We start from the raw sequence: 6000 nt of genomic DNA on the forward strand, positions 1-6000 counted from the left end.
TGGAACCAAACTAGGCCGTCACGGAGCTCATGAGTATTTCCTGTTCATTCTGCCTTAGAATCAGATGTTCAAGGACTGGCAAATTAGCAAAGAGCATGTTTACACTCTGCTCCCCTATTACAAGAAGTGATTATTTGATAAGCAATGAACAGCAGCCAGGAAGGAATGCCAACATTTGTTGACAGCTTCGGTGATGTGTCTCGGTGATTACACCTCATTCTTCTGGGTAAAAAAAGGATCGGCAGCCTTGGGCAATTCTCCTGAAACTGATGTGTGTGACTCGGCAACTGTCCTAAATGTCAAATAAGCCTCCACATTGAAAGGCAGCAAGAATTCCAGAAACCTGTGAATAATAATAATAATAATAATAATAATAATAATAATAATAATAATGTTTTTTATATGCTGCCCATCTGACTAGGTTGCCTCAGCCACTCTAGGCAGCTGCCAACAGAATATTAAAAACACAATAAGACATCAGACATTAATTTTTTTTGCTATACAGGGCTGCCTTCTGATGTCAGATGTTGTTTATTTCCTTGACATCTGATGGGAGGGTGTTCCACAAGGTGGGCAGATGATTGTGACCACATGATTTACTAAGGGCTGGTTCACAAAAGCAGGTATATCACTTTACAGTGAAACCTTGGTTCTTTAACAGCTTAGTTGATTAACAAATTGGCCCCCGAACGCCGGAAACTTGGAAGCAAGTGTTTTCAATCATTTTTGGGATGCCAAATGCCCGACACGGCTTCTGCTTGAGTTCAGGAATCTCCGGCAGCCAACTGGAAGCCGCACCTTGGTTTTCGAAAGGCTTCTGGAGTCGAACAGACTTCCACAATGGATTAAGTTTGAGAACCAAGCTTCCACTGTATTTAGGAAGACGAGCATAGGCAATGCCTTATAGTGAATCAGACCATTGGTTCATCCTTCTCAGTTTTGCCTACAGTGAGTGGCAGCAGCATTCTGGGATTTCCAATAGGAAACATCCTTGATGAGGACTGAACCTGGCATCTTCTGCATGCAAAGCAGATGCTGTATCACTGAGCTACAGTCCTGTGCTGGGATACCGGTAGCCAAAGTTGTGAAATAACTCCATTGTGATGCATCATGTTCGAGTTAATATGAAAGTTCTATATGTCTGATTTGATTCCTGAGGGCTCCTTCGCACATCCAATGAATAATAATAATAATAATAATAATTTATTATTTGTACCCCGCCCATCTGGCTGGGTCTCCCCAGCCACTCTGGGCGGCTTCCAACAAAGATGAAAGATACACTAAAATGTCACATATTAAAAACTTCCCTGAACAGGGCTGCCTTCAGATGTCTTCTGAATGTCAGGTAGATGTTTATCGCTTTGACATCTGATGGGAGGGTGTTCCACAGGGCGGGCACCACTACCGAGAAGGCCCTCTGCCTGGTTCCCTGTAACTTGGCCTCTCGCAGTGAGGGAACCGCCAGAAGGCCCTCGGAGCTGGACCTCAGTGTCCGGGCAGAACGATGGGGGAGGAGACGCTCCTTCAGATATACTGGACCGAGGCCGTTTAGGGCTTTAAAGGTCAACACCAACACTTTGAATTGTGCTCGGAAACGTACTGGGAGCCAATGTAGGTCTTTCAAGACCGGTGTTATATGGTCTCGGCGGCCGCTCCCAGTCACCAGTCTAGCTGCTGCATTCTGGATTAGTTGTAGTTTCCGGGTCACCTTCAAAGGTAGCCCCACGTAGAGCGCATTGCAGTAGTCCAAGCGGGAGATAACCAGAGCATGTACCACTCTGGTGAGACAGTCTGCAGGCAGATAGGGTCTCAGCCTACGTACCAGATGGAGCTGGTAAACAGCTGCCCTGGATACAGATTTGACCTATGCCTCCATGGACAGCTGTGAGTCCAAAATGACTCCCAGGCTGCGCACCTGGTCCTTCAGGGGCACAGTTACCCCATTCAGGACCAGGAAATCCTCCACACCTGCCCGCCTCCTGTCCCCCAAAAACAGTACTTCTGTCTTGTCAGGATTCAACCTCAATCTGTTAGCCGCCATCCATCCTCCAACCACTTCCAGACACTCACACAGGACCTTCACCGCCTTCACTGGTTCTGATTTAAAAGAGAGGTAGAGCTGGGCATCATCTGCATACTGATGAGCACCCAGCCCAAACCTCCTGATGAACTCTCCCAGTAGCTGCATGTAAATGTTGAAAAGCATGGGGGAGAGGACAGAACCCTGAGGCACCCCACAAGTGAGAGCCCAGGGGTCTGAACACTCATCCCCCACCACCACTTTCTGAACACGGCCCAGGAGGAAGGAGCGGAACCACTGTATGACAGTGCCCCCAGCTCCCAGCCCCTCGAGACGGTCCAGAAGGATGTTATGGTCGATGGTATCAAACGCTGCTGAGAGATCCAGCAGAACTAGGAAACAGCTCTCACCTTTGTCCCTAGCCCACCGGAGATCATCAACCAGTGCGACCAAGGCAGTTTCAGTCCCATGATGAGGCCTGAATCCCGACTGGAAGGGATCCAAATGGTCCGCTTCTTCCAGGCGTGCCTGGAGTTGTTCAGCAACCACTCGCTCAATCACCTTGCCCAAGAATGGAAGGTTTGAGACTGGGCGATAATTGGCCATCGTGGCCGCATCTAAAGATGGTTTTTTAAAAAGCGGTTTAATAACCGCCTCTTTCAGCGGCTCTGGGAAGGTTCCCTCATGGAGGAAAGCATTCACCACCCCAAGAAGCCCATCGCCCAGTCCTTCCCGGCTAGCTTTTATAAGCCAGGATGGGCAAGGATCCAGGAGACAGGTGGTTGGCTTCACTCGTCCAAGCAGCCTGTCCACATCCTCGGAGGTAACAGATTGGAATTGGTCCCACACAACTTGACTAGACAGGACTCTAGCACTCTCCCGCCCCGGCCCTGCTCCCACGGTGGATTCTACTTCTTCCCGAATCTGAGCGATTTTATCTGCAAAAAAATTTGCAAAATCATTGCAGGAGAACATGTGGCCCGTACTGGGCCCGATGTTGCAGGTGGTTCCGCTAAATTGTGAACCACCTGAAAAAGTCTCCTGCTGCTGTTTTCTGCAGATGCAATAGAGGCGGTGAAGAAAGTCTTCTTCGCCGTCGCTATCGCCACTTGGTAGGCTCGATGTTGAGCTCTAACCTATGTCCGGTCAGATTCAGAATGAGTTATTCTCCACCGGCGCTCTAGCCGTCTCAACGATTGTTTCAATAAGATGCTTCATGTGGGAAGAGGCGCATTGATTCAAGGAATAGGTGGCACACATGGGAATACAGAGCCAGAGGAATAATGTAAGAATAGAGCAAATGCAATGGGAAGGAAATAAAGAGAATCATGGCAATAGCTGGGATTAAACATACCAAAACAACTTGATTAGCAAAACATAAAATAGCTGTTACATGCCCTCCGGTTTTCTTCAGATGAAAAAAGGGACATTTCTCACTGACCAACTGACCCTCCTCTCACACACCCCATTTTTTGCCCTTCCACTGTGTAGAGCATTTCCTATCTGCATAGCTGTCAATGTTTTCATTTTTTAAGGGAAATTTCCTTTTCTAAATAGGATTCCTTGCAAGAAAAGGAAAAGGTTGACAGCTATGCCTATCTGCCACCACCACCACACCCATGGGACACAGAACTCATGCCCCCCCCCCCCCCGTCCTGAGAAAACCCCTTAATCCTGATTTCATTCCTTGGTAGATTTACAAAAAGAAAAACACACGCCAATAAATGAATTTTAGAAATGTGCAAGTTTAGATACGGTCACACAAAGAATTTTGTAAATGATCAAGACCCCTTGCACTCCCCTCTATTCCTCCCGTCCTAGGGTTGCCTTATTTTTTTGGGAACAAACCCAGATTGCTGAGCTTTTTTGGGGATGCCTCCCACAAAAATAGTGATTTTAAACTTTTGGTGCTGTTTTCGCTGCGTTGCCATACATCCGGGTTTCCCCTGACATTTTGCCAATTCCCTCCCTCATGTCATTTTTACACCCAAAAACCAGGACAAGTCAGGAATTTTCCTAATGTATGGCAAGCCTACCTTGTCCTTCCATGCAGGGCAGCCCAGCCCTCTGACTGCCCCTCAGAGCTTATGCACCATGTGGGGCTGGGCCCTGGCAGTGGCAGCCTCTCCTCCTCATCGCCTATTCTCCGGAAGCTGCTACGAGCTGCTCAAGGGAGGCAATGGAGAGGCAATAAGATGCTCACTCACAGCTGCCACTGCCACAGTCTCCACTCAAGACAAGCTCAGGCTCACCCTTCCTCCTGAGCTCAACCGCAGCAGCAACATTGGCAAGATCAAATCAGATGCTGGGATGACTTTCGTAATTCTGGAACTGTCCATTGAAACATGGGGCACTTGAATCATATGCCGTTAACAGATGTGAGCAGGAGTTGATTACAACCCTACTTGTGATTCAAAGGCTGGGAATAAGGCCCTCCTGAGATGTCCCTCGGGGGGGATGCCACCTGCCTGCGGCGAGCATCCCATGGGGGTGGGGCGGTGATGTCACCCCCCCCCCCTTAGGGATGACACCCGGGGCGGGCTGCCACCACCATACACCACCTCCTCCGCCAGTGCCCTGGCACAGCTCATTCACCCAGGATCTGCACTTGATTTGTTCACTTTGTAAGGAGAGACACTTTTGAGCAGGCTTCCTCAACCTCGGCCCTCCAGATGTTTCGAGACTACAATTCCCATCATCCCTGACCAGTGGTCCTGCTAGCTAGGGATCATGGGAGTTGTAGGCCAAAAACATCTGGAGGGCCGAGGTTGAGGAAGCCTGCTTTTGAGAGAGGTTCACCCACAAGAGCTGTCTAAAACACAGTTGGTTGTCATACCATATCTCTAGTGCCATAGACAGCAGTCTCTTCCTCTGAGTGTCCTGCCGTTCCTTATTTCAGCTGAGGTAGTCCTCTGAGAAACCATCTCATGCTCCACTACTAATGTGGGTTTTTTCATCCTCCATCTGTTGCTTCATTTACAAAAGGCCATGATGAAAAATCAACATGAGGAGTTCGCCAGGCAGCCACAGTCAACCGATTATCAAATCACATAAAAACTGCCCAGTAGATAGAGCGCCCTAGGGAATGTGAAAAACATGCCAGCCCATCAGGCCTTCCATTAACAACAACAACAAAACCATTCCCATAAAGAGCTCTAGCTTCCAACTCCAATTTGCCTCTCACTGTTTCTCTGTTAAGACATGGCAGGAACAGGGTCCTTTCCTGCTTCCTGCTGCAAGTTTTGAAAGCCAGTATAAAAGCAGTATAAAGGAGGAAGACCTTTCATTGCCTACAGACAGCCACCCAGTCTTAAACAACTCCTAACCCACAATAATACTACAACCAGACCTAACACGGACACTGGCACCAGAGCCTGCAGTAAACCCAGATGCCAACTTTGCTGCCACATACACCCGGACAACACCATTACTGGCCCCAACAACATCACACATACCATCTCGGGACTATTTAATTGCTCATCGTCTAACATTGTGTATGCCATCAAATGCCAACAGTGTCCTTCAGCTCTCTATATTGGACAAACAGGCCAGACCTTACGCCAAAGAATAAACGGACATAAATCGGACATCAGGAATCACAAGACAGAGAAACCAGTAGAACACTTCAATCTCCCAGGACATTCTATACAAGATCTCAAAGTAGCTGTTTTACTACAAAGGAATTTCAGAAATAGACTGGAAAGAGAAGCTGCTGAATTACAACTTATCACCAAACTTAAAACCATGGAGAAACCTGGCCTGAACAAAGACCTTGGATTCTTATCTCATTATACATGACAAAGCCATTTTTCACCTTTTCACCCCTTGCTTCTTCCTGTAAGACCTATTGCCGTCGTTAAGAGTCGTCAACAGGCTCATCACAGCTATCTGCCCATCACCCATTCCCACCACCCTTCTGAGTAATACCCCTCCCCACCTTCTCACTATATAGAAGGGTCTGGAAACTTCTGTTTCAGTGT

Source organism: Podarcis gaigeae (genome assembly GCF_964106915.1).
Source record: "Podarcis gaigeae genome assembly, chromosome: 7".
Classification (NCBI taxonomy): Eukaryota; Metazoa; Chordata; class Lepidosauria; order Squamata; family Lacertidae; genus Podarcis; species Podarcis gaigeae.